Genomic DNA, 12284 nt, shown 5'->3' with positions numbered 1-12284 from the left:
TCTATCAGAAAATATTATATTCCATATCTTCTATAGGCAGAGACCCTATTTTATATGAATCCCATATGAGTTTGCCACACAGCATATTAATCATTAAATCTTTGTGTTACAGGTTCAATATGTAATATGAATACATTGACAAAATATGTTTCTAGAAATATACAACACAACGAAAACCAATAGAATACACAGAAAGACATTCCATGTTTAGAATTAATTAACAAATTAAATCTGCATAACAATGATTATTTTAAACTATGATAATAATTACAATACATTACTGCCACCTAGTGGTTAACATTTACTTGTGCAAGCGGGGACAAAAGCAGCAACAAACTCTTTCAATGACAACAAGTTCAGATATTTGGGCGACATAGACTTCTATTAAAGTGTGTTTCCTGGGTTTTTATTAAAAAATACATTTTGTTCCATGTTTCTTTCACCATTCTCTGTCACTTTCACTTTTTGATTCCTATTTCCCTTTGCTCTATTGTTTTTGTTAAGAACTGGTATGTCATGGTTTTTACAGAGACTTGGCTTGACCCCTCTATCCCCCACAGATTTAGAATTTTTCGCCAGGACCGGACTGTTAATTCAGGGAAAAGCAAGGGAGGAGGTGTGTGCTTTATAGTGAACAATAACTGGTGCTCAGATGTGGAGATTATTTCTTTGGACTGTTCCGCTCATTTAGAGCATATCATGGTCAGATGCCGGTCCCTTTTTTTCCCCAAGGGAATTTACATCGGTTTTGCTTACAGAAGTATATATACCGCTGCAGGCTGAGAACAACACAGCGCTGGAAGAGCTGTATGGTGTCATCAACAGGACAGAGACTTCACAGGCAGAGGATGCTTTTATTGTGGCCGGGGATTTCAACACTACCAACATCAAGAAAGTCCTGCCGAAATACTACCGCACACCAGCTGCTGGAAACACACTGGACCATATTTATTCTCCTGTCCGACATGAATATAAAGCTCTCCCTTTGGCAAATCAGATCATATTTCACTTCTGCCTGCTTACATGCAGAAACTCCAACGGGACAGACCGGTGACACAAACTATTCATGTCTGGAGTGAGGATTCAGACTCAGCTCTGCAGCACTGCTTTGACACTACTGACTGGTGTGTGTTTGAGGACGACAACATCAACAAACACAGACGCGGTCATCTGCTACATTGGTACATTTGTAAATGCATCGATGACGTAGTACCCAAGATTACAGTACAAACATTCCCGAATCAGAAGCCCTGGATAAACTGTGAGGTACGGGCCAAGCTGAAAGCAAGGACTATCGAACACAGAGGTGGAGATGTGGACGAATACAGGAATACAAGGTACAAATTCAGGAAAGCTATTAGCAGTACAAAGAGACAATCTAGAGACAATGTTGGGCCTGACTTCAAAGAGTAGCATGAATGACGCCTCGTAGACAATGATCTCCAGTTTTAAACACAGACAATGTTAACAACAGAGGAACTTTGCCCTTAACAAAGACTTGAGTGGTCTGTTGTGTATTAAATCTGTTCATATATACAGTTAGTTAAATCGGTTCATATACAGTTAGTTGCTCTCTGAGGTCATAGAGAGTGCAGAGAGTGATGTGGTGCAACAGGGTCTTGTATAACAAACCTCTGGAATACGTCAAGGGCCTCCATGGAAGAGTAAGAAAAAGACATGTCGGACAAACATCTGTCTCACCTTATTTGGGTAATCAAGCTCATCATTAAGCTCAGGGACCTCGGGCTCAACAGCGCCCTCTGTGATTGGATCCTGAACTTCATGACAGGCAGATCCCAGGCAGTGCGGGTGGGAAACATCATATCCTCCACCCTGATCCTCAACACCAGAGTCCCTCAAGGCTGTGTGCTCAGCCCTCTCCTCTACTCCCACCTCACACACGACTGCCTGGCCACACACAGCTCCAACACCATCATCAAGTTTGCTGACGACACAACCGTCATCGGCCTGATCAACAACAGCGAAGAGATGGCGTACAGAGAGGAGGTCAGAACAACCTCCATCTCATCGCCAAGCAACCAAAACCAAAGAGCTGATTGTGGATTACAGGAAGCAACAGAGAGAGGGACACGCCCCCATTGCCATCAATGGGACTACGATGGAGAGAGTCAGCAGCTTCAGGTTTCTCGTTGTCCACATCACTGAGGACCTGACATGGACTCATCACACAAACACCATCACCAAAACGGTTCCACAGTGGCTCCTCTTCCTCCGCAGGCTGCAGAGGTTCAACATGGACTCCAGGATACTCTGCAACTTCTACAGGTGCACCATAGAGAGGATCCTGACCTTTTACAGGTGCACCATAGAGAGGATCCTGACCCTCTACAGGTGCACCATAGAGAGGATCCTGACCCTCTACAGGTGCACCATAGAGAGGATCCTGACCTTTTACAGGTGCACCATAGAGAGGATCCTGACCCTCTACAGGTGCACCATAGAGAGGATCCTGACCCTCTACAGGTGCACCATAGAGAGGATCCTGACCCTCTACAGGTGCACCACAGAGAGGATCCTGACCCTCTACAGGTGCACCATAGAGAGGATCCTGACCTTTTACAGGTGCACCATAGAGAGCATCCTGACCCTCTACAGGTGCACCATAGAGAGGATCCTGATCCTCTACAGGTGCACCACAGAGAGGATCCTGATCCTCTACAGGTGCACCATAGAGAGGATCCCGACCCTCTACAGGTGCACCATAGAGAAAATCCTGGTGTAGCTGCGCCCCTGCCCATCACCCCAGCAACAAACTGTTCTGTCTGCTGCCGTCTGGCAGGCGGTACCGCAGCATCAGGACCAAAACCACCAGACGCAGAGACAGTTTCATCCCACAGGCAATAAGACTGATAAACACCTGAGCTCTGTTAAGTGCCTCCATAACACAAAAACATTTATCTGGTAGCATCTCAGTATTCATTTAATTTGTTATCTTAATAATCATAAATGTAATTATCCTCGAGGCGCCACTGAGAGCATCCTCATCAGTTGCATCACGCTGTGGTTTGGAAGCTGCACCGCCTCCAACCGCAAGAGCCTGCAGCGCATCGTGAACTCTGCCCGGAGGATCATCGGGGTCTCACTCCCTACACTACAGGACATCTACAGCACCCGACTCACCCGCAAAGCACTCTGCATTGCGGGGGACCCCACCCACCAGGGACCCCACCCACCCCTCCAACAGCTTCTTCAGCCTCCTGCCTTCAGGGAGAAGGTTCCGTAGCCTCCACTCGAGCTCCACCAGGCTGAGGAACAGATTCTTCCACCAGGCGGTCAGGATGCTGAACTCTCTCCCTCCCTCCCTCTCTCCTCTCACTCTCTCCCTCCCTCCCTCTCTCGCTCTCTCTCTATCCTCCATCCCTCCCTCAATCCTCTCTCTCTCTCTATCCTCCGTCCCTCCCTCAATCCTCTGTATCTCTCTCCTCCCTCCCTACCTCTCTCCCTCCCTCTCTCCTCTCGCTCCCCCTCTCTCAGTCCCTACCGCTTTCTACCCCTCTCTCATCTCCCTGTACCCCCGCTCCCATCTCTCCCCTGACCTCTCCGCCCTCCGTCCCACCCGCCTTTCCCCACAGCCTCAATGGAAATGTACCAGGACATGAATCCCCCTCCCTCACACACCCGTCCCTCATCCAGCACCAGTCACTTTGTATTCTCCGCTGCTACTGAAAATGTACTTTGCACTAAGTATTATTTGCACTAAAGAACTACCTGCACTACCGTCAAACTGTGTTGATTGTGTCTAACATATGTATATATTACTTAGTTGTTGTTTTTTTATACCCCTTTTACTCCCCCTTTTTTTCTACTCTCTTATATTTTTATGTTATATGTTCTTGTTTATATTTGCAATTTTCTGTATGTATAACACACGTGGAAACTTTGACAATAAAGTGGACTTTGACTTTGACTTTAAATTATGAGCAGAAAAAACGTAATGTTATTGTACATGTAACTCTGTTTACATGTACATAAGTCCTGCCTTACTTGATAACTTTCAACATTCCATGCATAATTTAGCTTCTTGTGTGTATTTATTTTTCTGACGTGTATATACTTCATCTACACTACTTCTAGACTGGTTTAAGATAATACCTGCACTATTTTACTGTAATTTAAACTACTGTGTTTAATTTTGCACAATTTTTTATTTTAATTTTATTATCTTTATTTTGTTATTATCCTTTTATAATATGCTGCATTGTTGGAGGAGCTCAGGATCTAATATTTTCAATGCCATAACTACAATGTAGGTGTTGTGCATCTGACAATAAAAACCCTTGAACCCTTGATGGCACTGGCAAAGGATGTAGGGCAAGGTTGACACAACTGTTCAAAGTACCTAAAGGTGCCATAGAATGCATCTAGCTGGTATTTTAAATGTTCTCTGATGTCTACAAAGAAGGTATATAACTTTGCTTGATCCAAAAAATGTCCAGATGTGGTTTTACAGACCCATTTACAACCCTATTTGGTCCTAGAATGAAACAAGCTGAATTTCCTGGGGCTGATTTAAATAATTATGACGAGCTCTGCTCTGATTGGCTGGTTTACAAGGAGCGATCCATGGCTGCCTCAGAGCCCACAGAAGTAAGTGAAGTTTGCGAAACTCTGAGAGATGAACCATGGAAGCTATTGGCATCCAACCTTACATGTTTGAGCCTTTATCGGAGAAGGAAACCGATGAATTTGAAGAACAGCCAGTTGGTCAGAGATTGGAAAGCAACGTTACGAGTGGTAAGTGTTAGCGTTAGTGTTTCCAGCAGCTGGTGTATGCAAATGTTGGGGCTGGACTACCGTGTGTGATTCGCCCGTTTTACCGCTGTATATTCATGATTTGCACGTGAAGGAGGAAACAATGGTGTTTGAGGTTCATGGTATGTCAGTTCAATGTACCGAACTCTCCTTATTCAACTATGCCAAGGTGAATACAGTTTTCCATTCTATGGCAACTTTAACACCTGATGCAAAGCCAGTATGCCGAACCCAAGGATCTTCTCTACTTTCCTAAATTTGACTGATTTGAACCCAGGCCGGGGCTGAGAATGGATTACAAGGCATCACACTTCCAATTTAGAGGTTAGCATGTGCGCAATTAACTTAACGTGTATCATGCTGATCTCTTCCTTTATCTAAGCGTCAGAAAGAAAGAGAAAACAATTGAAGTGGTAGAGCGCATGCTTTGCATGTATGAGGTCCCGGGTTCAATCCCCGGCGTCTCCAGCAGATATTTCCGGTCACAGTCAAAGGATGTCTCTGTTGTACGGGTTAATGCGTAAAAGTATTGAAAAATTATGTAGCATGGATCACAAAGGCAAGGCAAAAAAAATAACGCTTAATTCCATTTGTACGATACTTAAACTTTGTTCTACCCTCCAGCAATTGGCCTGCTAACTCAATTTGTGACTCCCTCCCAAGCACAGTCAGACACCAGTGGTTTTCTTATAAACGGGTTTTATGAAGTCTTCTCCCCATCCAACCATGAAAACTCTTTGGCTGCATGCACAGAAAGGAAATCTTCTTCTTTTATAACACTTTTATCCTCCAAAAGGCATTAACTAATCTTATAATGACCTCTTATAACTCTTAAACGTGTGTGTCACTACAGTACGTACATCTTCTCTGTCTCTATTTCGAGCTCTCTCCTGGCTCCGCCGAGGCTTCAAAATAAAAGTCCTACACATGAAATCATTTACTATCGGAAACCCTTAACAAATTATACAGCAACAGTTACACTCCCACCAAATCACACAACCATACTGTGAGATTTCCTTACACATATTGTTACACTTTGACCTTTACATTAAACATTTCCTGTTATTAACCACAAATATGGAATGTCAGAATAAACATTAAACATTTCCTGTTATTAACCACATATGGAATGTCAGGATAAACATTAAACCTCTTGCACAAAATGCAAAGATAAACATTATACTTCTTACATATAATGAAGATAAAAATTAGAAATATTAAACCTGTTCTGCTTCAAGCAGAGTGACCAACTTATGCACAGGTCTCTCTAAGAAAACTGTCTTAGTTGTGGATTTACCCTTTAAATTGAATGTAGTGTCACTAACTAACAATCTGACCTTTCTAACCCTATCATCTGACCCTGGATAAACTTCTGTTACTCTGGCCAGCTTCCATTCATTACGTGGGGCTTGATCATCTTGCAAAAGCACAATGTCGTTCACTTTTAGGTTTCTTCTGTTCTTTTGTCACTTCTGTCTTGGTTGTAAACTCAAAAGATATTCCTTTTTCCATCTAATCCAAAATTCATTGGCTAAATATTGGACTCGACGCCACCTCTTTTGAAGATAAAGATCTTCCTTGATAAATTCTCCAGGTGGAGGAAGAATGATTGTGGACTTTCATTCTGTAGGTTGAGGGTGTGGTTTCCAGATTGCCATGCTCCCACCATAGGAATCTTAAGTAATCTTGGTCTTCCATTTTCACATGAAACTGATGAAACATCCTTTCGATGTCACACATCACTGCGATCGAGCCTTTTCGGAATCTACACAGGACACCCACTAACATGTTTGTCAGGTCAGGTCCGGTGAGTAGATGATCGTTAAGAGAAGTTTCTTGAAATTTGGCAGAACAATCAAATACAACACGAATTTTCCCTGGTTTTTGCGGATGATAAACTCCATGGTGTGGAATATACCAAGCCGGGGTGTTGTCAATTTCCTCCTCAGGCACTTTCTCTGCATCGCCACGTGAAATGATGTCGTTCATGAAGTTCACGTAATCCTTGCAGTAAGCTTCATTCTTCATTAGTCTCTTTTGAAGACAATTTAGACGATGTGTTGCACATATCTTGTTGTTCGGTAGTTTCGGTCTTTCCTGTTTGAACGGTAATGGCATTTCGTAGTGTCCATCCTCCTTTTGTGTAATGTTTTCTCTTATCGTTGACAGGAACTTGAGATCGTCTTGAGACACAGGATCCTCTTCTCCAGCTCTTTCTGAGAAGTCTGACTCGAGGACCTTTAGGATGTCTGAGGGGGTGACTTCTTTGACTTTGGTTCTATTCACATAGTGTACTTCTGTTTTCAGACTGACGGAGGGGTTAACTCCTGGTGTCACTTGCCTCACTACTATGTGATGGCTGATTCCGATGGCATCTCCATAATCTACAGAGGCTTTCCCATGGCCGACAATGCTCCACCCAAGGTCTGTGCGCTGTGCATAAGGCTCATTTTCTTTGCCAGAAACAACTTCTCGTGGGAGTAAGGCTTGTGAGCAGTTGTACCCAATGAGCAGACCTACTTCACAGTCTTGTAAAGGTGCCACATCATCTTGGAGGTGTTCTAGATGGGACCAAGCTTTGGCAGTTTTAGCTGTTGGAATGTGAGTTCTGTTGGCGGGAATGAAGTCACGTGTGTAGGTTGGTGGTAAATAGATCTTCTTGTTGGAGTAAAAGCCACGGACTTGAAGGTTGTTTACTCTCTGAGAGCTTACCAGTGTTGTTCTTGAAGTCATTGTAGAAAGTTTTAACTTGACTTGCTCTTTGTCGGCCTCCAAAGCATTAGCTACTTCACTGAGAACAAAGGTTGTGTCACTTTGTGAATCCAAAAGAGCATATGTAAGTACTTCTTGTGCTGGTTGAGCTGCAGATGACAGCCAGACTGGAATTATTGCAGACGTTTGTTTGTTAGTTTCATCAAGGATTACTCTATTTGATGTAGCTACTGCCACTGTTTCATGTTGTGTGGCTTGGGGCCTTTCCCTACTCCTTTCCTGATGTGTAGTTGACCTGTCTTGGCTTAAGCTTTGCTTGACTTGTGGTGCTCTGTCTCTTTCCTCATGCAGACAAGTAGGATGGCGCTTGTTGCATGTGTCGCAAATGCTCCTTTTGTTGCAACTCTTTGAGAGGTGACCGGGCTTAAGGCAACCGAAGCACAGCTTTTCAGCTTGGACAAACTTGACTCTGTCTGAGATTGCTTTTTCCACAAACTTCCTGCATTTGAGCAGTGTGCCCAATCTTCTCACAGAAAGTGCAGGTTTGCACAGTCTCTTCATTGGAGCTTGTAGTCAGTGTCTTTGCTGTAATACTTTGATATCTTTGTTGTTTTGGCTTTTCAATTTCACCTTGTTTCAGTGAGTGCAATGATGTAACCGGGTTGCACGCAATTTTCGCTTCTCTTATCAGAAATTCAACAAACTGACTAAAGGAGGGGAACTTGCTGCTTTTCTCGTCAACTTCTATGACCTTCCGATTCCATCTTGCAGTTAACCAGTCTGGTAATTTTGACAGTATTTTTCTGTTTTCATTGCAGTCATTTAGAATCTCCAATGCTTTGATGTGGACCATGGCAGCCTCGCAACTTCTGAGAAAATCAACAAACTCTCTGAGCTCAAAGCTCTCTTTTGTGCCGATCCTGGGCCATGCTTGGAGTTTGTCTCTGTATGCCTTTGCAACTGTAAATGGGTCTCCATATCTTTCCTCCAAAAGCTTCCATGCAGACACATAGGCAGATTCAGTCCCAAGTAGGAAGTACCCATCTAGTGCACTCTTGGCTTGTCCACTTACATATCTACGGAGGTAGTATATCTTCTCTTTCTCATTAATATTCTTCTGGTCTATCAAAGTTTGGAAAGAAAGCTTCCAGTCACTGTATATCAATGGATCGCCACTGAATACTGATGGTTCAGGAACTGGTATTCTGTTGGCACTTAAAGCATCTGCCAGGATCTTGACAAGCTCTTGTGTGCTTTCACTCGTGGAGGAAGTGACGGCTTGAGGGGCAGGAAACACAGGCAGGGGCAGGTGTCTTGGGGGGCTCCGTGGCTGGTTATCTGCAACCAACCGATGGCCTAGGATGTCTTTTGGCTCTTGATTGTACACTTGCATTCTTGCTTGCGCTGCACTGAGCTCCTTCATGGCCTCCAACTGCTTTATTCTTCTCCGTCTTTCCTCAAGAGTTCTTTGTATAGCCATATGCTCTTCTTCCAGCTTAGCTTTCATTTCAGCATCCTCTTCTTCTTTCTTTATTCTTCGCTTCACCTCTTCTGCTTCTTGTTCTAAGCGACGCTTTAGAGCTGCGGCCTCTTGAGCAGCAATCTTCCTTTTAACCTCTTCCTCCAGGCGCTGTATTTCCAACTGTTCTTTTTCTTGTTCTTGCAACACTTCCAGAACAGCTTGGCTTGCAGCAGCGTCAGCGGCAGCTTCTTGATGTTTCACAGAAGACCTATTTGAATGCACTGAGGCAACCTTTAAGATAGAGGGGACAGTTCCGAATTCGCTAATGCTTGAGTCCCAAAGAGAGCCTGCATCTGGCCAACCTTGTTCTTCTCCCTCTGGCGTCTTCCCACTAAACCGATTTGAGGCTTTGGACACGATGAAGCTGGAAATCTCTACACACAAATCCACTCTTCGACGTGTGTCTTGGTCTGGTGTTGTAACTCCGCGCAGCTCTTCATAAGCACGCTGGACATCTGCACAAAGGCCTCTGACGTCACCAATGATATCATGAAGCAGACTGTCTTCTAATGAATCTGATAATTGTGATAATGCTTGCTTAGCTTGTTTAACTTGTGTTCTCCATTTTTGGTTAATGTAATTAAATCTTTGTTGCAGTGCTTTAATTTTGGTATCTTGCATTTCTTTGCCTTTCTCTGTTAGATTACGGACTCGTTCACCGCGTCTTGGCTGATGCACTTCCTCTTGCTGAGCTTCAGTGTCTCTAGCTTGATCTTTGGCTGGCTCATTCTCACTATCCCTAACATTATCCCTTACCTGGATTGGAGACTCACTACCCTCTGCCATTATCAAAATGTCTTGAACAGTTTACATGTAAATTGTAAATAAAACTAAAACTCAGAAGTATAATAAATGTCTAGATGAATTGCTAAAGCTTACTCAAATATGTATAAAATGTGTGTACCTGCAGTGTCTTAATATTTAAACTGAAAAAATAATCATTAGCTATGATCATAAATAGCAGTAAAGTCAGTGGGTATTTTACACCTAAATAACTCAAAATGCACTTAGAAAATGTACAAATAAACCTTGGTTCCCTTGGAACACTAATTGAGAACTTAAATATCAAATGGCAAATAGCCTTCACTTAGTATTACCACTTTACACACACTTTAAATTTGTATATTAGAAATTCAAAACGAAAAAGTATGAAGCATACAACTTCAAGCCTTTAGCTTCTTAAACCTGGCTATACAGTAAATGGCAAGATTCAGTTGAACTTGCTGAACAAATAAGTTGCATTTACCACTCACACAACAGTGCTTCAATGTTAGCATCCAAATAAACATTTAAGCAAACTTTGTAAAGCCCTCTTCTTAGCCCACTCTTATTAGTGTCCAAGTTCTTATGGCATTGCATATAAACGATTGCTAAATGAGTGTGTGTGTGCGTCTTCAACTGTGTGAAAGTGCGTGATATCGACTCATCTGCCAGTCCTTCGACGAACGTTCCAAGCACCGTAGCCACCGTAGCCACCACATTGAGATTAGTTTGCTAGTCTTGGGACTTCTTGCTGCTTCGCCCACTCGCGTCGACGAACAGTCAGAGTTTTCACTATGACTCCCTCCCAAGCACAGTCAGACACCAGTGGTTTTCTTATAAACGGGTTTTATGAAGTCTTCTCCCCATCCAACCATGAAAACTCTTTGGCTGCATGCACAGAAAGGAAATCTTCTTCTTTTATAACACTTTTATCCTCCAAAAGGCATTAACTAATCTTATAATGACCTCTTATAACTCTTAAACGTGTGTGTCACTACAGTACGTACATCTTCTCTGTCTCTATTTCGAGCTCTCTCCTGGCTCCGCCGAGGCTTCAAAATAAAAGTCCTACACATGAAATCATTTACTATCGGAAACCCTTAACAAATTATACAGCAACAGTTACACAATTCCTAACAGCTCCTAATAAGTCCTAACAAATGCGAGCAACTCCGATCAATTCCTAATCGACTGACCCAAGTCCTAACAGGCCAATGAAAAGAGCAGTGACATGTCACGTGACAGGGACAAGGACAACAGTCACGCCTACTTCGACAGCGGCAGAAAGAGAAGAAACACAACGAAAGCGGTATTTACGAGGAAACTATTATGAACTTTATTATTTAGGAATTTTCGAAATAGTATTTATTTGGTAGCCAGGCTTGAAAGTGATATTGACACTGCCACCATAGTTGTCTGCTTGTCTTGTCCCGCTGTCAACGTTAGCTAATGCTACATAACGTTAGTAATCTGTTAATTATCTAATAATATATATATATTGTAAGAAATGTTCGTTTATTTGAAGCCCAGGAGTCGGTTTAAAAGAAAGAAAGCAAAACTCCCTTAAAAGTTATAAAAGGAGTGTTTAATAAAAGGATGCAGCAGTAGGTTTTACAAAAGTTTCACAGCTGTGGCTCAATAGCCCGGGACACGCGTCCACAGGCCACTGAGTGGAGCTCATCAGTAGTTACTGTCTGGCGGTCCGGAACAAAAGAGAGCTCGATTTCACAATCCAAACATGTTTTATAGAACCACCCCTTTCCGACCATACAATAAACAACTTCAAAATCAGACGCGCCCCGCTCTCGTGCTCTCATTGGTTGGTAGGGGGGGGGGGGCTGGATCCTCCTCTATAGGCTGACGTCGTCGGGGGCGGGTCCTCTTATGACGTCTCCGTCGCCATCTTGTTAGCGAAGTCCTGGAGCTCTCATCTACGATATTCTATTATGCAATTCTTCTGAGGTTTATCAGTTATTAAACATGCAACAGTATCATTGCAGCATCAATGAGTGAGAGGTAGAGGCGGTGTGTTTAGTATGTAACTCCACTGGTCCTTCTCCCTCTACTCATATATACAAAACAATATTAGCTTTATGCTATCTGAGGCTAAAAACAACATCCTGTAATACTACCGGAAATGGACAAATATGATCCGTCCAGAAACAGTGAATTATCTTTTAAAGTTCCGCTCTAAAATATTGATTATTTCTAACAATATATCTATATAGTTATAAGTCTACAAAGTGTCTGGTCTTGATTGTAAAATGCCTTCATTAATTGTGAGCGTATAACGTTAGTACTAATAATGCGATAACTGTAATTTACAGTAACTGAAAATTGAAAATGGCGTTTTTTTGGTAACGTAAACTATTCAAACATCTAACGTTAGTGGCTACAGGTTCATTCCGAGTGGTTTTTTTCTCTGTTGATTTGTGTTTGTTGTTGCTGTGTGCTCTTCGGAAATGTATAAATGAATGAATTAATGTTTAAAAGAAAGCGGTGTAAGATTATACGA

This window comes from Eleginops maclovinus, chromosome 17 (genome assembly GCF_036324505.1).
Source record: "Eleginops maclovinus isolate JMC-PN-2008 ecotype Puerto Natales chromosome 17, JC_Emac_rtc_rv5, whole genome shotgun sequence".
In the NCBI taxonomy this organism is placed as follows: Eukaryota; Metazoa; Chordata; class Actinopteri; order Perciformes; family Eleginopidae; genus Eleginops; species Eleginops maclovinus.
This window is presented reverse-complemented; position numbering follows the sequence as displayed.